The sequence below is a fragment of the Octopus bimaculoides genome, chromosome 2 (genome assembly GCF_046866305.1).
Source record: "Octopus bimaculoides isolate indiv1 chromosome 2, ASM4686630v1, whole genome shotgun sequence".
Classification (NCBI taxonomy): Eukaryota; Metazoa; Mollusca; class Cephalopoda; order Octopoda; family Octopodidae; genus Octopus; species Octopus bimaculoides.
In genome coordinates, this window is record NC_142929.1 from 65,061,751 (window position 1) to 65,089,250 (window position 27,500).

The window sequence follows — 27,500 nt, forward strand, 5'->3', positions numbered from 1 at the left end:
ATTTGCATTGACTGCTTTGCTCAGAGTGATGAGGATGATAATACAAACAATGAGTAAACAGTAAATATGAAAGGAGCACTCTCCCCACCAAAAAAATAGTCTTATTTTGCTTGACCTTCATTTTCAAAAAGTACTCGTTTGTTTCTGTTTGCATGTTAAATAAATACATTATATCAGAATATGTTGTTTTGTTTTTTTTGTAATATTATAGCTTAAGAACACATATAAAGTAATAAAAAGTACTAAAACTAGCTAAAACTATTAGTGGAGTTCTCTATAGCCCATTGCACTAACCATGAAAAATACAGAACCGCACCACCGGAGGGTTAAGAACAAGACTTGAAGTCCCAGTTAATGCAGTTAGAGCATGCGTGGGCTAAGATTACGCGCCCTCCATTGTCAGTTAAAGTTTAGACAGTGTCACGTGACAACTTGCTGGGGCTACTTGCTGGAGCCTAGCAGCGGGAAATTTAAACAGTGTCATGTGACAACTTGCTGGGGCTGCCTACTGGACCCTAGCAGCGGGAAATTTAGACAGTGTCACGTGACAACTTGCTGGGGCAGCCTGCTGGAGGCTAGCAGCAGGTATAAAAAGGGGAATTTGACATGACAATCAGTTGGACGCTGCATCGAAGAGGCCAGGGAATAGAAGAAAGAAGACATGCACCCAACACCAGAGCTGAAGACACCTCCGAAAGGGGGGGGGGGGGGCACGTCAAAACGGTAGAGGAGTAGGGGCCGAAACCGGACGTGGTTCCTCCTGATGATGTCTTGAGCTAACTCAATCCTAATCCACCAAGGGAAGGTATGTCAGAAGAAAGTAATTCAACAACGCGGGTTGATGAACCGTAAGACGTGTGGTCAGAACCTCCTGGAAAATAACCATAGCGAGGGACATTCCACAGTTGAATTAGAAAACAGTCGCAAACAGTGAAAGAAGACATGCACCCAACACCAGAGCTGAAGACACCTCCGAAAGGAGGGGCCCCGCCACGTCAAAATGGTAGAGGAGTAGGGGCCGAAACCAGACGTGGTTCCTCCTGATGATGTCTTGAGCTAACTGGATCCTATAAAGGAGCTGTTGTGGTAGCAGACCACGAAACATGGTTGAAATTCCTTCCTACTCTAGGTACAAGGCTCGCAACTCGTACCTAATTTATCGCCCCCGAACGGACGAAAGGCGAAGTCGACCTCGGCGGAAATTGAACTCAGAACGCAAAGACAGACGAAATACAGCTAAGCATTTCGCTCGGCTTCCAGTTAACGCAATATTATCAATAAATTTTATTCTAGTAAGCGTGCAGAGTCCCATCATGTTTTATTTTTGTTGATAATGAGCAACAACAGTAAATAAAGCATTTGTGTATGTGTGCGTGTGTGTGTGTGTGTGTGTGTACATGTTATAACACATGTGCGCCTGTATGTATTCATATACACAGAAGCATATGCGTATATGTATATACACATAAATACCTCTCTGTATGTGTATGTATGTGTGCATGCACGTATGTTAGTGTCTGTGTGTGTGTGTGTGTGCGCGTTCGTGTGTCTGTGTATGTGTGTGTATCAAGAGAGAGACATATACCTATAAATAAACATACATACATACATACATACATACATGTGTGTATGTGGATAGACACATAGCTAACCAGCTAGATAGATAGATAGATAGATAGATAGATAGATAGATAGATAGATAGATAGATAGATAGATAGACACACACACACACACACACACACACACACACACACACACACACACACACACACACACACACACACACACAGAGAGAGAGGCTGGCAGGCAGACATACAGATAGACAGGTAGACAGACGGACGAACAAATGAGCGGACGGAAGAAGGGACTGAATGACATACAGACAGACATGCTCTCTTCGGGATAAATAGAGTCGGTGGGAGTCTAATTCTCTTCTAACCCGATATTTATTGTCGGGATTGATTCCATTAACCTTCGTCTATTCGCAAGTACTCACAGTCGGTGAGTGTTTATACTCAGAGTTTTCACTTTCATGCTGCTTTCCAAAGCCACTCGTCCAGCTACGCCACCGATGCAGCTGTCGACATAGTAGTGCCCTCTCCTCGAGACATCTTTAACAAAACCTAAAAGTTGTCTCACCCCCCGGGGATGTTACAGCACGCCAGATACTGTTGTGGCGAGAGTCATTCTCCAATCCGCCAGAGGTGTCAATGACTCTCGCCACAACAGATACTAACCCGAATATTCTAAGTTCTCACGCAATTGCTAGACAGTAGTTGGCCCAAAGTTGAGGTCATCCGTCCTTCGACAGATGTCGCTTTACATCCTGCTGGGTTTCTAGCAATGCACGTCATCAGAAAAGCCTGGTGGTAGCGGAGTCGGTTTAGTCGCCAATCGGCCATGCAACAGGTTGTTAGACGAGATGTTACCAGTAACACTTACACTTGACCTGATATAGCAGTATATTTAGCATTGTATTATCTAACGCTTTCAGAGAGTAAGTTATAATGGTAGTGGTCTATCTGCTATTTCTGCTCAGTAGAACGAATCACTCAGAAATCATTCGTTGCTGTTGTTATTGCTGTCGTTATTATTCAGTTCTACATTTAAGAGATTAGGAATTATGTACATTATTTACATTATTTACAATTGACGGATATTTGTCCTCATCTTGTTTGTTGTTAACACAACGTTTCGGTTGATATACCCTCCAGCTTTCATCAAGTGTCTTGGGGAAATTTCGAACCTGAGTTCTCATTCCTAAGGTATTTTTCGATGTTATTATTCTCATTATTATTATTATTATTATTATTATTATTATTATCATTATTATTATTATTATTATTCAGTTCACTGCCTGGAATCGAACTCGGAATCTTGGCGTTGGTAGCCCGGGCTCTGAATAATAATAATAATAATAATAATAATAATATTATAAAATAACCACCATAGGACTGCAAAAATACCTACTCCAGAAGCAAGGGAAACTAATACAAATAGCCACAAAACACGAGCAAAACAAAAAACTGTTTTCAGTATTTAAGGAAGCTGACAAATACAAACAAGAAATCAATCTACCTAACAAATACGAAGAAGAAGAAGAAGAAACAACAAAAGCTATAAAACAAATGAAATCCAAACTAAAACTAGAACAGCAACGGACCATGATAAAACGATGGCAAGAAAAGCCCCTACATGGTAAATACTGGGCTAAACTAAATGCGAAAGAAATAGACAGAGAAAAATCCCAGCGATGGCTGAGAAGCTCAGGACTCAAAGCAGAGACTGAAGGATTTTTAATTGCTGCACAAGACCAAAGCCTCCCCACCAGAAATTACCAAAAACACATAATGAAAAGAAATATAACAAGTAACTGTAGAATATGTGGAGATCGACAAGAAACAATAAATCATATTATCTCTGGCTGCCCAGTCCTGGCTAAGAAGGAATATATTCACAGACACGACAGAGCTGGGACCTATATACACTGGAAGCTATGCCAACATTATGGAATAGCAACAGAAAAAAGATGGTATAAACACACGCCAGAAAAGGTCACAGAAAACGAGAAAGCAACCATACTCTGGGATATGCCAATACACACAGATAGAGAAATTAAGGCAAATAGACCAGATATAGTTGTCAAAGATCATGAAGGAAAAAAATGCCTTCTAATTGATGTTTCAATACCAGCAGATGACAACGTTTCTCTAAAAGAAATGGAAAAACTTTCAAAATACAAAGACCTGGAAATAGAGATAACTCGAATGTGGAATCTAAAAACAGAAACAATTCCTATCATAGTAGGTGCCTTAGGTATAATAAAAAAATATTCAGACAAATACATAACAAAAACACCAGGACTTACAAATATATATAACATACAGAAAATTGCACTACTGGGTACTGCACACATTCTACGCAAAACACTTTCAATACAGTAAACATAAGAGCACCACAGCAAACCACAGCACATACCCAAGGCGCACAGAGCTGCGCTCGGTAGTGAAGTGAAAGCACGTTATAAAAATAAAACTACTGAATAATAATAATAATAATAAGAAGAAGAAGAAGAAGAAGAAGAAGAAGAAGAAGAAGAAGAAGAAGAAGAAGAAGAAGAAGAAGAAATCCAAACTAAAACTAGAACAGCAACGAACCATGATAAAACGATGGCAAGAAAAGCCCCTACATGATAAATACCGGGCTAAATTAAATGCGAAAGAAATAGACAGAGAAAAATCCCAGCAATGGCTGAGAAGCTCAGGACTCAAAGCAGAGACTGAAGGATTTTTAATTGCTGCACAAGACCAAAGCCTCCCCACCAGAAATTACCAAAAACACATAATGAAAAGAAATATAACAAGTAACTGTAGAATATGTGGAGCTGGACATGAAGCAATAAATCATATTATCTCTGGCTGCCCAGTCCTGGCTAAGAAGGAATATATTCACAGACACGACAGAGCTGGGACCTATATACACTGGAAGCTATGCCAACACTATGGAATAACAACAGAAAAAAGATGGTATAAACACACGCCAGAAAAGGTCACAGAAAACGAGAAAGCAACCATACTCTGGGATATGCCAATACACACAGATAGAGAAATTAAGGCCAATAGACCAGATATAGTTGTCAAAGATCATGAAGAAAAAAAATGCTTTCTAATTGATGTATCAATACCAGCAGATGACAACGTTTCTCTAAAAGAAATGGAAAAACTTTCAAAATACAAAGACCTAGAAATAGAGATAACTCAATTGTGGAATCTAAAAACAGAAACAATTCCTATCATAGTAGGTGCCTTAGGTATAATAAAAAAATATTCAGACAAATACATAACAAAAACACCAGGACTTACAAATATATATAACATACAGAAAATTGCACTACTGGGTACTGCACACATTCTACGCAAAACACTTTCAATACAGTAAACATAAGAGCACCACAGCAAACCACAGCACATACCCAAGGCGCACAGAGCTGCGCTCGGTAGTGAAGTGAAAGCACGTTATAAAAATAAAACTACTGAACAATAATAATAATAATAATAATAATAATAATAACAACATTGAAAAATACCTTAGGAACCCAGTTTCGAAATTTCCCCAAGACACCTGATGAAGGCTGGAGGGTATATCGGCCGAAACGTTGTGTTAACAACAAACAAGATGAAGACAAATATCCGTCAATTGTAAATAATGTAAATAATGTTGTTATTCTTGTTGTTGTTATCATTGCTGCTACAGCTGCTGCTGTTGTTGTTGTTGTTTAGCTACGAAACAAACCGTATCGATGAACCCATATTTATAGGCGTTCCCGCTGTGAACATCCCGTCTTTCTAGAGTTATCTAGAAATAAATTATACAATATAGCCTTTCTCATAAAAGATGGTAAAGTGTGTTTGGAGAAAGATTTAGTTGCTATTTCTTGCAAGTCAAGCGACTTGCATCGGCTTTGTTTCGTTGATTCATATATATATGGACTTAGTGACTAGAGTATTCGGCTCATGATCGTAATGTCGTGCGTTCAATTCCCGGTGACGCATTGTATCTTTTGAGCAAGACACTTTATTTCGCGTTGCTCCAGTCCACTCAGCTAGGGAAAAAAAATTGAGTAGTACCTGTATTTCAAAGGATCAGCCTTGTCACATTCTGTGCCACGCTGAATCTCCCTGAGAACTACGTTGAGGGGACACATGTATGTGGAGTGCTCAGCCACTTGCATGTTAATTTTACATGCAGGTTGTTCCGTTGATCAAATCAGCTGGAAATCCCGTTGTCATAACCGACGGAGTGCCAGTTCTGTGTGTGTGCGTGTGTGTGTGTGTGTGTGTGTGTGTGTGTGTGTGAAGGCGCGTGGTTTAGTGGTTAGGGTATTCGGCTCAGGATCTAAGGTCGTGAGTTCGATTCCCAGCGACACGTTGTGTCCTTGAGCAAGAAACTTTATTTCACGTTGCTCGAGTGCTCAGTCAATTGCATGTTAATTTCACGAGCAAGCTGTTCCGTTGATCGGATCAACTGGAACCCTCGTCGTCGTAACCAACGGAGTGCCACGTCACATTATATGTCCTGGGTATGACTTTACCCTACAGACAGTAGAAGGGCCCTGGTTCAGGAGTTCCAGGGTTCTGAGGAGTGTAGAACCACCTCTTAGCCACTATTGTTCCAAGGTCGACTCTAACCCACTAGCGTAGCTAGAGTGTGTGTCGCCCGGGGTGAACTGCCCCCCCCCCCACCAGCTACGCTAGTGCTCTAACCTGAAGTAGTAGCATTTGTCAGGGCCCATCTATATCATGGAATTACCTCCGAAACGTCACTCACAGACATCCCAACGAACTCAGGGCTGATGAAACCCTTCAGCGCTTTAGCTGTTCATCTAATAGACAGTAACTTCTTACAAATCCTATATCTTGATAACTCCTGGACTCATGGCATTTGTTGCTTCAGACCAGTTAAAATTCTAAGGACGAGTGAACAGGACTAGCTCTGTACAAACCATACCCACTATAATAGTATTAATGGTACAGGATTTTCAACAAGCTGAACTCTCGTTCATCCACGCGACGAGAAAGTCAACAACGTCTCATCCTAGATCTTAAAGCACAGTACGGTTTATCAGTCGGATGTTGCAATATAATTCTAAGATTACTCATACGCTATGTCTTTAATATAACGTCATAGTCACGATATACAGACATCTGATGTTCACACAACAGTGATGAAATACGAAAAAGTCGCAACACTAATTTGGTCGTTAGACTTGCTACACTTAGCACTCGGTCACTCGCTCTTATGTTGTATAAAAATGTAATTGGCTTCATATTAAAGATATGCTTTTATTGAATATTTGCAATAGCGATCTAATCAGTGCAATAAAGATTCGATATGTAAAAATCAAATACACATCACACATAGATACCAACGTAAATATACATATATACATATATAGACATATATATATATATATATATATATATATATATATATATATATATATATATATATATATATATAGATATATATATATAGATATAGATATAGATATATATATATATATATATATATATATATATATATATATATATATATATATATATATATATATATATATATATATATAAACTTTCTTGGAAATGGATGCGTGGTGTTCAATCAAATAATAATATAAATAATATATATCTGCATATATATATATATATATATATATATATATATATATATATATATATATATATATATACATATGTATATACATACATATATATATTTATATATATATATATATATATATATATATATATATATATATATATATATATATATATATATATATATATATATATATATGCATACATGGGTACAGACGTCGCAAACAGTAAACAATATAAAATAAGAAAACACGAGTTCAATACGCAAAGAACGAAACAAATGAAAAAACAGGACAAGTAACATAAAGAACGACTTTTCATCAGTTGTCTGCCTATCTACTCCTCATTTCGAACACTGAACGACAATATGAGTCTTTGAGGGCAGTTGTTCCCACAAAAGCCAAAATAAAATTTGGGATTCATGGAGGGTTAAAGTTGGTAGCAAAAACAGAACAGTGGAGACATACAAGGAAACCGAACGAAAACAAACATGGATTTCCTGTTTCTTCCCTTTCCAAAGTCGAAACGTTTGTTTGTTTTTTTCTTTTTGTGTGTGTGTGGGGGGGGGGTGTATGTGTGTGTGTGTGTGTGTGTGTGGGTGTGTGTGTGTGTGTGTGTGTGTGTGTGTGTGTGTGTGTGTGTGTGTGTGTGTGTGTGTGTTTTGAATTAATTATATATATTGCTGATTTCGATAAGTTCGGGCTGTCTTGTCAATGACCTTATGGTTCTATGTATATTTTTAGTGAATTCTGACGTTAATGCTTTTGTACAACTTATCCTCTAACACCATTATCACTTAGTTATCTTCAATATATATATAAACTACTTGTCTCTCTCCATCCCCTATCTCTCTTGCTTTCTCTCTCTCTCTCTCTCTCTCTCTCTCTCTCTCTCTCTCTCTCTCTCTCTCTCTCTCTCTCTCTCCTTTCCCTCCATCTTTTTCTTTTTGTCTTCTTATCTGTCTGCCTTTTCTTTTTAATCTTCTCGTCTTCCTTTTGTTCTTAATCTCTTTTGTCCACCTTTTCATCTGTCTCTCCTTTTTCTCCTCCATCTACTTCTTTTCCTACTGCCTTTTTTGTTTTCTTTTTCTCCTTCTTTCCTTCCTTTTTGTTATCTACCTACACAAACATCTCAGTCCTACTTGAGAATAAACTTTATTACTCATGCCGATTTTAATTCATTTTACATATGTGTGTATATATTAACCCCACTCATATCGAACTTATATGAACAAAATTAACCCGAGCATATAAACAGTATCTGCAGGTACACAACTTACATAGTGACGAAGCAGACGACCGATAATACTTTCATGTTACTATCAAACTTCCAAAAATTATATTGATTCTACCTAATTGTTTTCAATCAATGTTTTTACACGTTAATATTTGAGCAAAAGAGAAAGAGAGAGAAAAAGAGCGTGTGTGTGTGTGTGTGTGTGTGTGTGTGTGTGTGTGCGTGTGTGTGTGTGTGTGTGTGAGCGTGTGTATATGTGTGTGTGTGCCTGCTTGCGTGCGTGTGTATTCGATTAATAATGCTTGCCTGTGTATAATTGAATACAAAGACCATTAATGTGTGTGTGTTTGCATGTGTGTGTGTTTGCATGTGTGTGTGTTTGCATGTGTGTGTAATATATGAAGAAAAGAGAGGATGGAGATATTAGATAGATAGATAGATAGATAGATAGATAGATAGATAGATAGATAAAATGAGTGATTGATTAATAGATATATAGTATAGATACAATTATAGATATAAATCAGTATCTCTGATGAATAGATCCAACGAATGTATCAAAGATATCGATCTGTATATAGTTGGGAATGAAAGAAATAAAAGACTACATTTAATAAAACTCATTGGTATATTGTAACAACACAATTTTTATCTCAGAGTCTTGCCTATCCCCTCTCATTCGATCAACTGTGAATTACAAAAGAAAATCATTTTCGCACTTATCTTCCTAATAACTTAATATCTGTATTTACCCCCCCACACAAGCACACACACGCACACACGCGCACACACATACTCGTACATGGTCACACATCAACGTATAAATTGTATGTAGTGTGACCGTTGTTTAGACATGTGAGTGAGGGTGGGTGTGTGTGCGTACGTGCGCGTGTGTGTGTGTGCGCGCGCGCGCGTACCTGTGTGTGTGTGTGTGTGTGTGTGTGTGCAAATGTGTGTCATCAAGTGTAGAGAGATAAAAAGGTTGACAGGTAGACGAAGAGATATGCATTTATAAACAAGCACCGCGCGCCACGTAAACACCCACACACTATTAGGCGTGTACGTACATACATGCATAATACATACATACATATATACATACATACATACATACAGGAACTGTAAAAATCTGTAAAACTTTCCAGAAGTTTATCATTTAAATATATATGAGCACGTCTAGATATGCAACTATATGCATGAGAATACATGCATATTTAGCTATTTCACTTTACATTCTAATTCAATTTTTCTCCAGCAGCCTTCTGCGGAAAACTGCCCATCTTAAATGGAGTTTGGTTGCGAGCACCAAAACAACACTAGAGGGCCTAATTTTTAATTTTTAACACGATATACGCCCAAGAGGAAGGTACAGCCATCGGTGTCAGTATCGCTGACGATGTGGCTAACCTATTTATGGTATGTTGGGATAGGAGACTTAAAGAGAAATTAGCAGAGAACTCCATAAACCTAACCATGTACTCCCGCTATCTGGATGATATCAACATAGTAGCCAAAGTACCCCTACAAGACAATGTTGATGATCTAGAAGGTAACACTAAGGAGAGCATCCAGCAAATAGCTAACTCCATCCATCAGAGTACTGAAATAATGATAGACTACCCTAGTAAGTACCCAAACTATAGGTTACCAGTTTTTTACTCAGAACTCTGGCTAGAAACGAAGAACGGTAAGGTCCAGATCCTTTACTCTCATTATGCCAAACCCATGACCTTTAAGCACCTTGTTCACAAGAACGCAGCTATTGCGGACATCACCAAGTTCAACATTCTTATAGCTGATTTGGTGAGAATGATGAGGAATGTGTCTCGCATGTGCGACCCTATGCAATTAGAAAGACACATACAACAATTCATCCACCGCATGCAGTTCTCTGGCTACAATCAAAGGGACAGGATTAGAGTGTACAAAGATGCCAGAACTAAGTACAAAGCCATCATAGAGAGTGATGTTAAAGGGATCTGCACGCTGTACAGGAGAAAATCTTGGAACAGCACAGAAATTAGATAGATAAGGCCAACTCTTGATATGACAACAAAAAATACCAAAGTGTCATGTTCGTCAATGCTATCCCTGGAGGCGAACTAGCATACCTTTTTAGAGACACATTAAGTAAGGCTGATCTACAGATTAAAGTAGTAGAAAGGCCTGGTGTCCCTATAAAATCCCTGATCTGTAGAACCTATCCTTTGATAAGCCCCATGTACGGAGAAAAATTGTGTTGTATGTAGGAGGAACCCACGGGTTAATTGTAAGGTTATTAATATAGTGTATAGGTTACGATATACTGAGGGACGGTGCAGAAATATAACAACTACCAACATTGAAGAGACTGCACGCAGCATAGGAGAGCGTATAGATGAACACTGGCGAGGGCTCAAAGAAGAGAAAGGCTCGTCAGTGCTCAGGCAAAATATGGAGGCTCGATTAATAGCATAGAGGTTAAAGTATTATCGACGCATAGAACTAACACGACACTTAGACAGATCACAGAGGCTACACACATAGCAGTAGACAGACCGAGCCTCAATAGAAAACACGAATGAAACAATAACACTCACTACCACACCACATGACTAAAGGCAGAAGGAAGGAGAAGAGAGAGGAAAAATATTAATAAATAAAACATAGATAGATAAATAAATAATATATATATATATATATATATATATATATATATGTCACACACCTGTGATAAATATAAGAAATACAAATAGACAAAAATAAATAAATAAATCTATATGAAGAGAATGGATACAAACAACGTGTGAAGCAAACCCATACACACACAATAACTTCACAGATTGCCGCAACAGTATCAACAACACGACTAACAACGACAGCAGCAGCGGCAGTGACGACAATGGCAATAACAACAACTACCACGATGGCAACACCGTGGGCGAACACACAAACACAGAGAGATACAGGAACTGTGCCAAATTTTCGGGTCCTGGGTCAGCAGTAGCACAACGGGGTGAGAGGATGAGGCTAAGTGGAAGGCCATACTGCTGCTAAGAACAATGACACAAACCCAAGCATACACACCCACATATACACATACGCACTCACACATACGCGCGCGCGCGCAAACGCATGCGCACATTTAGCATACACATCATAGAAGCGCAGAATGGAGTAAGTGGAGCAAGAACACACACGAAAGCGAAAAGTGTCGCTGAAGAGGACGCAGATGTGTGACGAAAGATTTCCGGACAGTGGACATAAGTTAAAATAAGAACAGTAATAAACGAGTGGAGAACAAATATATAGTGCATGTGTTTATTTGGAAAAAAAATAACCATCCCGAAATACAATATCTGTTTCAACACACGAGAAAAGATGAGAGAGAAAAATATATTTTTCTCTCTCGTCCTTTCTCTCATTCTTTTCTTCTCCCCTTCACTGTTTTCTATGTCTCTCTCTCCCTCTCCTTCTTTCTCCTTTACTCTCTCTCTCTCTCTCTCTCTCTCTCGTTGCTCACACGTGACCATCGGCCAATTTTCTTTTCCTCGCGTGATCATCTTTCTTTTCCTTCAGTCTGTCTTACAGACCAGACGCGTTCTTATGTCTCCTCTTCTATCTTTTCTCTTGTCAAAAACAATATTCCTCCAGCATTCGCTACCTTACCTCGTCTGGCCTAACGGCACTCCATGTTTTGTTTTCGTTTGGATTGTTGTATGTCTCCACTGTCCTGCTTTTGTTACCAACTTAGACCCTCTGCAAATCCCAAATTATATTTTGGTTCGCGGAGGCAACTGTTTTTCAAAGCCTCATATTGTCGTTAAATGCTCAAAATGAGGTGTGGATGGACAGCCGACAACTGATGAAGGGTCGTTCTTTATGTTACTTGTCTTGTTTTCCATTTGTTTCTCTCGTTGTTCGCATACCCAAGTTTGTCTTCGTATTTCATGTTGTTTACGTTTTGTGACGTCCTGTACCCATATATGCATATATATATATATATATATATGGGCATATATGTATATATGCATATATATATATATATATATATATATATATATATATATATATATATATATATATATATATATATATATATATATATATATATATATGCCCATACATACATACATATATATATATATATATATATATATATATATATATATATATGTGTGTGTGTGTGTGTGTGTGTGTGCATGTATGGGCATATATGTATATATGTATATATATATATATATATATATATATATATATATATATATTATTTATATTATTTATATTATCTTATGATTGAACGCCACGCATCCATTTCCAAGTAAGTTTATATATATATATATATATATATATATATATATATATATATATATATATATATATATATATATATATATATATGCCAACATAATTGCACAGACCTAGTGAAAACATGCGAACTGTCGGCGTTTTAGTCGATAATCCGACACTTCGACGACTGGATTAGCTGTGTAACGCTTAAAATGGCAATACCACTCACCTTTATAATATGACGTTGGAGACCTCCAATTTGTTGCGGCTGATACCTATTTGCGAGAGAAGTTATCAAAATATTATTGGTTTATATGACATTAGCTGATATGTGATCATAAACAGAGAAATATTCGAATCCTATGCGACTTTATCACCAGGAAAGAGTCGTAAAAATGTTTATTGTCAACCTTCATTGGTTTACTTTAAAATATGTCTTGGAGAAAATTTCTTAATTTTACTTCACGCACAATTCAAAATTGTATTACTGAGATAGAAAGAAATGGTGTAAAAAGAGAAGAAATAACTCATCTAAAGTGAGATGAGTCTCGGTGTTGTGCCGTTCATGGCTCTTCCCGAGAGCAGTAATGATATAAGTGAAAATGGACTCAAACGGGAATGGAAATTTAATTACTGTAAAATTGGTATTTAATGCGAACATATTATTAGATAGCAAGAATAAGACGGCGAGGTGATAGGATCGTTAGGACACCGGGCAAAATGCTTAGCGTGATTTCGTCTGTCTTTACGTTCTCGGTTCAAATGCTGCCGGGGTCGACTTTGCCTTTCCTCCTTCCGGGGCCGATGAAATAAGTACCAGCTGAGTACGGGGATCGATTTAATCAACTTAGACCCCACCTCCACCCCCACATCGAAATTGCTACCTTATGCCAAAATTTGAGCGCAATAGAAAGAATATATAATTATATTTCTAAAAAAAGGTAGCGAGCTGGCAGAATCGTCAGCCCGTCGGACAAAATGCTTGACGGCATTTCTTCTGGTTCTTTACGATCTTAGTCAAAATCCCATCGAGGTCAACTTTGCCTTTCATCCTTTGAAGATAATAAAATAAAGTAACTATTCAGTACTAGGGTCGATGTAATCGGCTTGTTCCCACCAAAATTTCCGCTCTCGAACCTTGCAACGGACCGACGTCCCGCTCAGGGGAATGTTGCGATCTCTGTCACTTATACGCCATGGAAGCCGGGAAACCGGTCTCAAGAGTCCTCAGGCTCAACATTTTTTTTTTTTTTTACAGAACTAAAACTATTTCATAGCTTATGGAAAATGGGGATCCATAGAAAAAATCCCAATGATTTATTGAGATGTGGGAAGATAGTTAAATGAGAGAAATTGCAAATATCAGATTAAACATTGCTATTTAGTAACATACCCTTACATTATGAGTTAAAACCATTCCCATCAAAATGCTTGTATTGATTAAATCAGTGTCCCAAAACCGAACACTAGTCTCACAGACACACACACTCACCAAAAAAAAATTATCAAAAATATTTCGCACACTTCTTTATTAATTAGAAGGCAAAATCGATTTTGTATCCATATAATTCTTCTTGCTTCGCCATAGTGTCGGGCTAGTTTCAAATGTCTAAAACTACCTGTTAAGCCCAACCATTTGTCTGTCCCGTTTTTAATCCTCACCCATCTGTGTGGACCTGTTCCTCCTCTATGAGAATTTTTGGATTAAATAATTAAATTTCTGTAGTTTTGTATTAAAAAGATTATCTTAGAAATTAATATACCATAAAATGTAAAGTTCGCGCGAAAATAAATTCATAACGAGCTGCCCTGAGTTTTGGTTAAGATATCTGATTGCCTTATCAAGAGTCATAATTTTAAACCCTCCGTTAGTGTGATATTATATGGTTGGAGATAACATTATTCTCTAAAATGCCTCAGTTTACCTAGCTTCCAAAAATAAGTATCAAATCAATTTGAGTAAACATCAGATCAGAGTCTAGTAGAAATTTTGGATTGTTCTTATAATTTTGTCTCGACTGTGATTCTGATTGCAGGCTTCATGTGTTGGTTAGTTAGTTGAGTGATATATAACTGAGGTATTTCGACTAAAATCAATATTCGATATTATAGGTATGATTAAATGTAATGGTGGTGTGTCTGAACGTTTTACAAGAACATTCTTAGCCACACAGGTATGGCTGTGTGGTTAAGAAGTTAGCTTCACGAGTACATGGTTTCGAGTTTGATTTCAATGTACGCCATTTTAGATAAGTCTCTCCTACTATATAATCTCGGATCGACTACAGATTTGTAAATTAGATTTTATCAACGGAAAATGTGGAAGAATGCCGGAAAGATTGTTTCTTAATTTGGCTGGTAGAGCTGCAGGGTGTTTGGGTAAAATTTGACAATTTTTTTATCATTCCTTTATTCAGGAACAGCTGACATGGAGGATGGGAAGCTACCTAAATACTGGTTTCAAATTTTGGCACAAACCCAGCAATTCCGGGGGAGGAGTAAGTCGATTACATCGATCCCAGAGTTCAGCTGTTACTTATTTTATCGACCTCGAGGGGGTGAAAGGCAAATTTCACCTCAGCGGAATTTGAACTCCGAACTTGATTACGGACGAAATGCCGCTAAGCATCTTGTCCGACGTGCTAACGATTCTGCCAGCTCGCCGCCTTAAAGCTATCTGAATATTGGGAAATATTTACTCGTATCATGATGATGCGAGCCAGATATCAAAATACCGACATCATGGCTGCTGCTCAATGCTCTAGGAACACTGTAAAGGCTATAAGACGTGACATGGACAACGACAACGGAGACTACGAAGCCGTTGCTAGCAGAAAGGCGATAGTCTTTAGGTTTATTTCTAGTAAGGGTGACGTCATACCGTCTCACGTCTTTCGAACAGGGCATTAGGCTCAATTCGGACGGCTATGTGAAGCTGCTGCAGGCTGTGGTCAAATCCTGGCTGAAGAGGGTTGCGGCTGCTGGAAGGCCATATATGTGGCAGTAGGATTTAGCTCCTTTCCATACCTCCGGAAAGAGTCAGATGTAATTGTTGGAGAATTCCTACGACTTCATCAACCCCAATCTCTGGCCTCCACATTCCCCCGTATTTAGGGAGCTTCCTATCCTCCATGTCAGCTGTTCCTGAAAAATGGAATGATAAAAAAATTGTCAAATTTTACCCAAAAATCCTGCAGCTCTCCCTGCAACACCAAAGCCGAGCTAGTGGCCAAGATCAAGGAGGTATTCTCAGGAACACAGTGAAGAACCCACATTTCAAGTTCTGAAGCTGTTTGAGCCCGAGGTGGGAGCTGAAGATAACTACTTTGATTAAACTGTTATCTCAGAGCCATTATCAAGTAAATATATTTTTTTTTTTCCTAAAATATTTTTATCTTTGGATAGGATATTGTGTTCCCTTTTCCTTTTATGCAAGCTGTCAAATTTAATCCGAACACCCTGTAAGCCATCGCCCAGTTAACGCCACCGCCTGACACCTCAAATGCCTTTTGCAGAGTCTGTTCTATTACAATCATTCAGGACAGATTTCCGGTCTCTGAGTAATTTATTCCCACCATTCTCGAGGGCTCTGAAAAGAGTCATGGACTTCGTATTTTATCTTCTCTTATTAAATCGTTAAAAAACGGGATTCAATCCCTTTAGATCTTACCTCTATTTTTACTCTTTAACTGAGTTGTGTTTCCACAAGTCAATTGCAGTGCTGAGCTCAAATCATTCCATAAACAAAACTTGTTGAAAACCTTCTCTTCTACGTAGTAAGGCTTCATTCATCACACTTTTACGCCCTCAAATTTAAGATAAGCACTGACAGAGCTCACCAATTTCATGTGACAATTCTTGAGAGTAGATGACGTAGACAAGCTCTTGCTAAGATAAATAAAAATGAATCAACAATACTCACGCCCTCCGACCGTTCCTCTACACCAGTGGTTCTCAACCAGAGTCCAAATGGCCCCAGGTGATCCATATAAAATTTGATGGAATCCATAATAGTATATTAAGGGCCCCTGAGGATTCACAATAGTATTTTAAGGGCCCTTGAAAATTTTTGCTTTACATGTATGCATTGGTTTGTATTGCAAGAAACAGCTAGGTTTCTTTCCCTAATATTTTACATAGTTCAACCTAGACAAGTTGATGTGTGGAAAACAAAATAGGAATTTTGAAAGAAGTTTCTATAAAACTAGTTTTTAAACATTGAATAGCTATGGAGGTCCACCGGAATAAAATAGTAATTAAACGTGCCCATAAGTAAAATATGGTCGAGAACCCCTGATCTACATGATTTCGAACTGCTATAAATAGCAAACAAATGTCTATCATATCGAACGCTACGGTCTTTAAATAAAATCAGAAACAACACATTGAATAGTGTTTTATTAGATGCTTGTAAAAAGTGGGGATGTCCATGCATATGGTTACATATGCGTTCCATTAAGGCCGACCTAGGTCAAAACAACAACAATTCCGTTATTCAATCCTGATACTTAGTAACTAAGATATTCTTCTTCCAACAAATGTGTTGATTGAATCACAGGAAAGACAATAACTATCTTGTAATACTAAAGTATTAATCTCCCATTATTGATGCGTGGAAGGTTTGATGAAGTTAAAAATATTGGCACCTGTCCATTAGATTAATATTTATATGGTATATTGCTGATAATATAATTAAATTGTTAAGTGCTACTACCAAAGGTGTTCGTGTGTGCGTATGGTGGATGGGTAGGGCGTTATACATGCGAGTATGTTCAGGTGAGTATGCAAGTGTGTGTGTGTGTGTGTGTTTACATAAAATAATTATCTTAATTGCACTAATAAACTATCAGGTTTTTTTTATTCCAGAGAAAAAATAAAATTAGTTTACCACATAAGCTGCCAAAATGATAACTTCGATTGTCTGAGATGAAGGCGGCAAAAGTCTAACATATTCACCTGGTTGAAGGAAACTTCTAGAATTATCTCATTGATTCGACGAACTCATTGGTTCTTCAACTGGTGACCCAGTTTCTTTTTTGACTTCAGTAGTAAAACTATCTGGCCTAATCGAAGTTATTTCATCATCAGTCTATCATATTAATTATTGCAAATTTCACGCTCAGAGTTCAAAATAGTGGAAGCAAACACCTTTGTAAAAAAACTACAACGACAACAATAATAGTAATAATAATAATAATTATTATTATTATTATTATTATTATTATTATTATTATTATTATTATTATTATTATTATTGTTATTATTATTATTATAAATTAATATTTATGTGGTATACTTGATAATAAAATTAAACTGTAAGTGCTACTTCTAAAGGTGTTCGTGTGAGGCGGAGCTTTCATGCGGCTGTCTGCAGACGTGTATGCAAGTGTGTGTGCATATATTCAAAGTTAAAATATATATATATATGTATGTATGTATGTATGTGTGTGTGTATGTATGTATGTGTGTATGTATGAAAAGGAGGGTGCAAACTGCTCTAAGGAAAATTAAACAGGAATGGTGGAATGATAGGGCAAAAGGGGCACAAGAAGCAGCTGATAGAAATGATGCCAGTTGTTTGTATTCTTATGTTAGGGAGGTATATGGTCCAAAATCTTCTTCAGTAGCTCCAGTGAGAACAGAAGATGGATGTTTTCTTCTGACTGACACCGCTTCTATTCATAAGCGTTGGGTAGAACATTTCTCTGCACTTTTGAATAGACCATCATCCGTTAATATGAGGACGATAGAAAAAATTGAACAACTTCCAGTTATAGAAGAGATGGCATCTGAACCAACTCTAAATGACATTTATTTAGCTATGAATAAGCTGAATAACAACAAGTCTCCAGGATCTGATGGAATCTGTGCAGAAGTCTTGAAATATGGGGGTGACAAAATGATGGAACTCTTAAATATTTTAATTTGTCACTGTTGGAGAAGTGAGAAAGTGCCTCAAGACTGGATTGATGCCATTCTTGTCTCCTTATATAAATCGGGGCCAAAGGATCTGTGTGGTAATTTTCGTGGGATTTCCCTTTTGTCTGTGGTTGGAAAGGTGCTCGCCCGCATTTTGTTAGAACGTTTAAATACCTTTATAGTTCCAAGTATGGTGTCTGAGTCTCAGTGTGGTTTTCGTTCCTCCAGGGGCACAGCTGATTGTATCTTTACTGTCAGACAATTACAGGAGAAGTGCATTGAACAGAATCTTGCTCTGTACCATTGCTTTGTTGATTTGAGCAAAGCATTCGATACTGTTAATCGAAGTGCTCTGTGGCTAATTCTGGGGAAAATTGATTGCCCAGAAAAGTTTATAAACATGGTCAAGGCTTTGCATCAGGATATGAGAGCTAGGGTTAATTTTGGTGGTAGGCTTTCTGAATCTTTTGCTGTGGAAAATGGAGTAAAGCAGGGAGACCTTGATGCACCCACCCTCTTTGCAATATACTTTGCCGTTGTGGTGTCACATTCCTTTCAAAACTCTGAGGAGGGTATCTACATAAAATATCGAACAACGGGGAATGTTTTTAATTTGACCCGACTGAAGTTTAAAACGAAGGTTTTTACTTCACTTATTAGGGAACTTTTGTATGCTGACGATTGCGATCTGGTTAGTCATTCTGAATCGGGTCTGCAATCCCTTGTATCTGCATTTGATGCAGCTTGTGATGATTTTGGCCTGACCATCAATCTGAAAAAAACAGTTGTAATGTATCAACCTGCGTATGGTGCTGTTTGTAACCTCCCTAAAATTTTTGTTAAGGGAAAGTTACTTGAGGTTGTCAATTCATTTGTCTACCTGGGAAGCTCTGTTCAAGATGATGGAAATCTTGATACGGAAATACACCTGCGAATTCAAAGGGCAGCAAAAGCATTTGGTGGCTTGGAGTCACGCGTCTGGTGCCAGCGACATATAAATAACAATACAAAGCTGGCTCTTTACAAATCATTTGTCTTAACATCCCTATTGTATTCCTGTGAAACTTGGACCTGTTATGAAAGGCATTTTAAAATGTTAGAAAAATTCCACCAAAAATGCCTTCGTCATATTTTAAGAATTAAATGGAATTCTTTTACTCCAAACACAGATATCCTTGCATCTGCAGGCATCCCCTCAATTAAAGCCATGATTTTGAGGAACCAATTGAGATGGTGTGGCCATATTGTTCGAATGGCAGATGAACGCATGCCGAAACAGCTGTTTTATGGTGAGCTTGCAGAGGGGAAACGTTATCGGCATAAACCTAAAAAAAGGTTTAAGGATGGCATAAGGACTGCTATGAAGTCAATTGGAATGGCTCCAAAAGATATAGAAGTCCTCGCTTCAGATCGAGTTGGATGGCGAACAAGGGTGTGGAGTGGAGTGAAAGCATTTGAAGAGGCCAGGATGATGCAAGCAGGGCTCAAGAGACATTTAAGGAAAAAGGTGAAGACTGAGAAGGTGAATGACAAGGACCTTTTTGTGTGCACAGTCTGTGACAGACCATGTCTGTCCTTGGCTGGCCTCAAATCTCACCTGCGAACCCATGGAAAACAAACCTCACCCAGCTATTCTGATTATATGTCTGTGCACACGTTTGAATGTGGTGTGTGCCAGAGGGTTTGCAAATCCAATGGGGGTCTTAAAAGACATGTTAGGATCCACAATGAGCAGAACTTACTTGCAGGTATTGGTAGTGCAAATCAGAGGTGCAATCTGTGTGGGTGTTTTTTTCAAAACACTGTCTGGTTTAAAAAGCCACATCAGACGCCATGAAAGGGCTAAGGTGTAGGTGCAGGAGGTGGTCAAACTCTGTTTAAGGAGTAGACAACCACCATGTATGTATGTATGTATGTATGTATGTATGTATGTATGTATACATACATACACACGTAGATATATATGTGTACATATAAATACATAAATACATTGGTTAGGCCCATTCACACGGGTCAACCTCGCCACATTAGCCCACCTTTCAACGAACTAACTGAGCGACAGCGCCTCCCTATCCACCTTTACTTTCCTTTTCAGGTGCAACCTGGAAAACATGTCCTTGGCCGAAGATGAAAGTGCCTGTCTTCAACCCTTTCAGATGCGTCCACCACACAACCTTTTTCGCCATAGCAACCAGACAGAGAAAAACTGTCTGACCTCCCTGCCCAAAGGAAGGTGGCGGGACGATCATCACGATGGACTTGGACGATAGTCCGATCCGTCCCATATGCGAAAGCAGCTGTTCAACAAAGCTCCACAAGTCAGCAATGCCCGGGTACTGTAGAAGTGCTTACAGGTTGGTTTTATCGCTCTGCATGCATCTTGGACAGGACCGAATGACCGCACTTCCGTGCCTGTACAGCTTGTCTAGAACCGGCAGAGCCCCCCCCCCCCCGGTAACACTACCAGGTCAGGGATTTCTGGAAGTCATCCATGGCCCAAACGTTCTTCGGGAAAGACCAGCCAATCGATCATCCGCGACGGCCAGAGATTCCCCGAGGACGTCGTCGCTCTTGCGCTCCACTAATCCCCTATAGAACTCCATGGTGGAACTTCCACCGACTGCATTGTCCGATTAGCTGAGAGCTGTGAGCGCATGGAGACACTGTAAGGAAATGACTCCAACAGGACCAATGTTTCATCTGTAAAAAAACTCTATGCGACACATCCACTTATAAGTTCGTAAGAGACAAGGCCGGTGTGTTTGTGTTTTGGCGAGGGAACGAGATCCCCGAACTGGGCACCAGCATGAGTAGATGGGAACTGTTCTGTTACCAATTACAGTAGACATCTACCAAGAGCTCACCGAACAAGTCTGGTACATGGGTATAAAGGTCGAAGGGCAGACCATCCAAACCCGGAGACCTAACTCTTGTGCAGCTAGACATCGCCTCACGAATATCTTCGGCTGTTATCAGCATTTCGTAGAACTCAGAATCTCTGGCGGAGAGAGCTGCAGCAGGCCGTCGACGTGAGAAGTAATATCCAACCCCGTCTTCGTACCGCCACATACAGTTCCCGAACCCCGTACAGTTCAGCGAAGTGCTGCCGAAATCCCGCACACAACTGCTTGTATTCGTCTATCTTGCACCCGTCCCGCAACATCAAAGACTGAATTGTGGTTTTGTTGCCACGTTGCGCCTCAGCCACTCGGGCCCATCGGGCGGCTTTTGTTTCCTCGTGGTAATATGAATGATGATAACTACTACTATGAATTGCCTTAAAGCTAATATTTTGTCTATAATACAGACTCTGATGATTGTGAGGTAAAACTTTGTATAAACGATTTATTCATCAATCAAACACATGTAAGAGTGTATATACATTTTCATTCTTGCTTTTACTATATAAACTCTGAACACAGAGTATATGTAGATGGACAATCACAAGATATTTCGAAACGTAGTCATGATTTTTCTTCACGGGCGCATGTTTCAATTTATAAAGAAACACATGAAGCATCGGTTATATGCTGTGCTCTATATACGGCAGAGCACGGCATATGTATGTGTGCGTGTACAACCTATAAATAAGCAGAGCAAATTTAACTATTTCTCCATAGATTGAAAAAGATTCTGAACAGCAGAGGAGTCTACAAGTCTTTGACCAATCCCAGAGGAATAACTAACCAATCTGTTCATATAATCAACAAACCCAGTAGCTACAGAGAACTGGGGCTACTAATTTTGCATACAGTAAGTGTTTAAACTTTTATTTAATATTAGGGTCTGTCAACGGGGATCTCAGTCCACACCGAATTTTCGACTTAGAAGCCTTTGCCAGACAAACATACATAAATACATATATATTCTCATAATTTCGTAAAAATTTGCTGTGACTCTTGAACGTAAACAAAAAAATATGTGGCTTTTTTTTATCAAACAACCTGCCTAATCCTGGTATATATAAAAACAATATTGGTCAAAATGTTCTCTTAGTTTTCAGATTGCTGAATGTGATTTGAGAGAAATTTGGTTACAAATTCCAACAAACGAGACAATCACGTACGGATTGCTTCCTTGGTTCATTAAATAACTATGGACTGTGTAATCAGGAGGACAACATAATTCCAAAATGCAAATGCATGAAAATATTACCAATAACAGATCTAATCACGATGTGAATTCCGGATTCCTAACTGGAAGGCATTCTATGAACCCGATTAGTTGTGTGACACCTAAAATGACGATATCACCTTGTAAATTTGACGTTGGAAATCTCAAATTTTAGTATCACCGATACCTAATGTAGAAATAGAAATTATCAAATATTGTCGGCTTATATAAGCTGATATGAGATCATATATAGAAAACTAGTCAAATTCCATGTGCATATATCATCCAGAAGGAGTCATAAAAATGTTTATTGGTGGCCTTTTCGTTTAACTCTGAAACATGTCTTGTAGATTTCAAATTTTATTTCGCTCACAAGTTGAAGTCATATTAATCGGTTGGAGAGAAATGTGAGAAGAAAACAAACTAATGTAACGTTTGATGCATCAGTGGTATTAAAACGTTCATGGATTTTCCTAATAGCAAAAGCTGTATATGAGGTAAGATGGAGTCAAACAAGAATGGACGTTGAGTTAAATCCTAAAGCTGGTATTTACAACCAATTTAAAGTTGTGTAAAATGAAAAGGAGAAATACCCTCAAAATAAGACCACAAAAGATCGAGTAACAGAATCAATGGAAGGTTCAAGATTTCGAGTTGATGTGTTTCTGTAAGTACAAGGAAGCTACATCGTGTGCGAGATATGAAACACGGTGTGTTGCAATGTTCATGCCTTTATCGACATTAGTTTTTGATCCTTCAGTGAACAGTAGTATCGATGAGTCGTTATTGTTGCAGTTGTTGGTGGTGGTGGTGGTGGTGGTGGTGGTGGTGGTGGTGGTGGTAGTGCTGGTGGTGGTGGTGGTGGTGGTGGTGGTGGTGGCGGCGGCGGTGGCGGCGGTGGAGGCGGCGGCGGCGGCGGCGGTGATGGCGGCGGCGGCGGCGGTGGCGGTGGCGGCGGCGGTGGTGGCGGCGGTGGAGGCGGTAGAGGCGGCGGCGGCGGCGGCGGCGGCGGCGGCAGCGGCGGCGGCGGCAGCGGCGGCGGCGGCAGCGGCGGCGGCAGCGGCGGCGGCGGTGGTGGTGGTGGTGGTGGTGGTGGTAGCGGCGGCGGCAGTGCTACAGTTGAACCTGTTGTTGATTTTGTTGTTGTTGTTGTTGTTGTTGATTTTGTTGTTGTTGTTATTTAGTCCTTGGTAAACAGTCTTTAGTAAACAAGATTTACGATGAAAATCATTCCATTTGCTAATACCCTCCCTCTTTTTCACGCTATGCTCTACATTATTCAACGTAGATTTTCTTTGTGGTGGTCATGGTGGAGCAGATAGCAGTAACAGTGTTACTACTATTTAACTTGATAGTTTCTCACTAAGCAAAATATGTGATTATCCCATCTTTATAGAGTGTAGAAAGCATCTGGCCAAAAATGAAGTTTTGTCAACTTCCATTTGGCGCATATTGTGCAGCCGTCTCAGCTCTGGGCCCTCCAGCCAACATGTCGCAGCCTCTTTCTATAGTATCCGGCAGTTTGTACGCATCTCTTTCCAAGCGCATTGAAGCTAAGGAAAACCACACGAAATATTAACAATGTACAGTAACTTCTTGAAATGAACATTACGTAAGAATATTCATTATAGACATTTTTTGTCTTAAAACACTGTATCTTGATTGGTTGAGGTGGTCGAAAACTTTTGCACGGCTATTTTTGGTGGTCGTCATGCATCTTCCCCTCTCATTCAGAACCCCTACTACAAAATATAATGATTAGGTATGGAAATGACTCCAACAGGACCAATGTTTCATCTGTAAAAAAACTCTATGCGACACATCCACTTATAAGTTCGTAAGAGACAAGGCCGGTGTGTTTGTGTTTTGGCGAGGGAACGAGATCCCCGAACTGGGCACCAGCATGAGTAGATGGGAACTGTTCTCGGTGTGTGGGAAGCTGGTGGGACACTACCCGATTGCAGGATGGCTCTGTACAGCATGTAGCTTCATCAAGAGACGAGCCGAAGGAACGAAGTGGAACGATAGAATGGGGGAGAAAACGACCGACATAATGCAAGAAGTCTTGGTCAGAGTGAGAGCATAGGATACAGTGAGGGGCAGTTGGTATGTTCCCAAATCAAAGAGCGGGATCGTATAGTGTGACGCCAGTAGCATCGCAATAGGGATTGTCTTGGAAATGGGAGGCACCGTGGTGGAAGATGCAGCCTGGCTCAGGAAGATGGATGACTGCAACCATATCGATGTGGCGGAGTTGGATGCTGTTTTGAAGGGGGTGAACCTGGCTTTGAAGTTGGGGCTGCCAGAGAATGCAAAGCAGGCTGTGGCTGCAGAATGCTGTCTGAGTGACTCGGAGGTGAGGAGACTGCATACCATGCATCACATGGGAGTGGACAGGACGTTGTTCCTAGCCAGGAAAGTCGACTCCGATGTAACAAGACGGAGCATACAGAGAGTGGTTAGCAGCTGTGACAGGTGCCAGTCCATCGACTCTGCTCCGGGCGTACATGAGGCAGGGAAGTATTCCAGTGGATCACAACTGGGAACGACTGGCAGTGGACATAACACACTACCGGCAGGGGACGTACCTCTCAATAGTTGACTGCGGACCGGGGCGGTTGGCCATATGGAGGGAGAGGAAGACGGGAACCGCAGAGGAAATCGCGAGAGTATTAAATGAGATATTCCTGGAACGAAGCCCTGTGGATGAGCTGCTTCTGGATAATGGCACTGCATTTCGCTCGGAGGTGTTGAAAGAAATGCTTGATGGGTGGCAGGTCAGCCGCTTCTTCAGGGCAGCATTCCGACCAAGTAGAAATGGAGTGGTGGAAAGGCATCATTGTACCATCAAGACCATGGCAGAGAGGGGGCACATTTCCCCAATCGAGGCCGTATTTTGGTACAATATGTCGCCCAGGTTAGGACAGGCTGAGGAGTCGGTGCCACACAGGGCAATATTCAGGTACGAGTGGAGGCATCCGTGTACTGCATCAATGCGACCCGGGAGAGAGGAAGAGCACGCCTTCGTGCAGGTCGAGGAAGAAGTTTGGGTTTAAAAAAAACCAAATGCACGGTGTACATCACAATGGGGAAAGGGAACCATAACCTCCATCAATTCGAAGAACAACGTGTCTGTCGATGGTATGCCACGCCATGTTTTGGTTGTGCGGAAGATCGTCAATGCCTCAGAGGATGAAGACAGCAGCAGTAGGCAAGATGATGAAGCCAGCAGCAGCATGCCAGGAACTCAGGCCAGTCCCGGGGTCGCACAGCGACCACAGAGGGAGCGTCACCCTCCTCCCTGGTTGGCTGATTATGAAACCAATTAAGGTTCGGGAGCGAGGAGTAAGTGGGAAAGATCGGAGGGGGGGGCGTGGTGTTTGTGGTGTTATGGGCTGTGATGAGCTATGTAGTGTTGGTGGAGAGGATTGCAGATGAGGCAAACGGAAGTGAAGACTGCAGGGACCGGTAGAAGAGCCACAGGGGCATGCGTGGGCACAAAGCACGTGCAGGGAGTTCGATGAGAGAGGGCGCGTGTGAAAGGTCGTGTTTTTATCTGGTCAGTGATCGTTTATCCCGCCACGGTCAACAGGTAAGGTCTCTGTATTTCTTTCTCCCTTTTGCTTCTTTTTCTGTTGTCTTTTTCCTCCATCACGCTACAATCAGTATACCTAATTTGAAATTTTCCACTTAATTTTAAAATTTCAAATTCTGGGACAACAGCAGAAAAGATCTCTCTCTCTCTCTCTCTCTCTCTCTCTCTCTCTCTCTCTCTCTCTCTCTCTCTCTCTCTCTCTCTTTGTCTATCTCATTTTTCGCTTTTCGCATGGTAAACTTCCCCACCTCTCTATACATATTTACCACACTCTCTCTCACTCTCTATAAAAGTAATATATCGCTCACGTTGAGAGTGTGTATGTGTGTTTGTAAGTGTATGTGCATGCATGTGTGAAAGAGATTTCATTAGGGCGACAGAATGATTTAATGGATTCTAGACGAAATTATAATATAAATTTCCTCTTTACTAATCTGTACTATTTTAAAAGTGGATTTCAGAGCTTTGTTAAGAAGAATTTATGATATCGAATAGTTGTCAATATCAAATTCTAAGAATTATGCGCGCTTTTTGTCTTGTAGTGTGCTAAACCAACTGAGTTCTTCATCTGTATTTTTCCGTAATGAGATCAATTTTTTTCATATATTTTGGGGATGATTTTATCCAGTACCTGCTAGCTAGCATCTTCCTCCTACGTTCGATTGAGAAGGAAAACTAAATCTAACAGTTCAGTTTCAACTGAAATTATTCTTGTGATCCTTCAAGGTTAAGTTTCAAGGTTTTAGATATGAAAGGTTCGATTTTATCCGCTAATCTTAATATACTTACGATAGAATATCTTCCTTGTTAATATTATCAAAGATTTTATTGTTGGGACTTATTTTTTTAATTTCGGTATTATTCCTTTAGGATGAAGTTATTGTACGCAGTATAATCACTAGAGTACAAGTTCCCTGCTTTATCAGATTATTTTTTCATTACAATTTTTCTTTACTTTAGATATCCTTAATAACCTTCATGCATATAAGAACATAGATATATTTGCCCATATTTAGACATAGATTATTATATATGCTTATAGATGAATGCATATGCTGGTATAGATGGAGAATATGCAAACGGAACCTTTCCCCACTTAAGCTTTTTTCTCCGGAATCCCACGTTTTAGGCTATGGAGATTCCGATTCTGAAAAAATATTTTCAAAAATATCTTGCCTTCGACACAAAATTCCTTTTGTTCGCAAAACAAAAG

The 27,500-nt window shown here is 39.6% G+C and overlaps 1 long non-coding RNA gene and 1 pseudogene across 1 annotated transcript in view; both read left to right on the forward strand.

The window, feature by feature from the left end:
* Positions 1-148, forward strand: part of LOC128251138 (uncharacterized) — a 31,540-nt gene extending 31,392 nt beyond the window's left edge. The window contains exon 3 of the long non-coding RNA XR_008266991.2: positions 1-148. This exon is cut by the window's left edge and continues 1,772 nt beyond it. This is a non-coding gene — a long non-coding RNA (uncharacterized LOC128251138).
* Positions 149-24,913: 24,765 nt separating this feature from the next.
* LOC149137094 (uncharacterized) lies at positions 24,914-26,871 on the forward strand (annotated as a pseudogene).
* Positions 26,872-27,500: the final 629 nt, after the last annotated feature.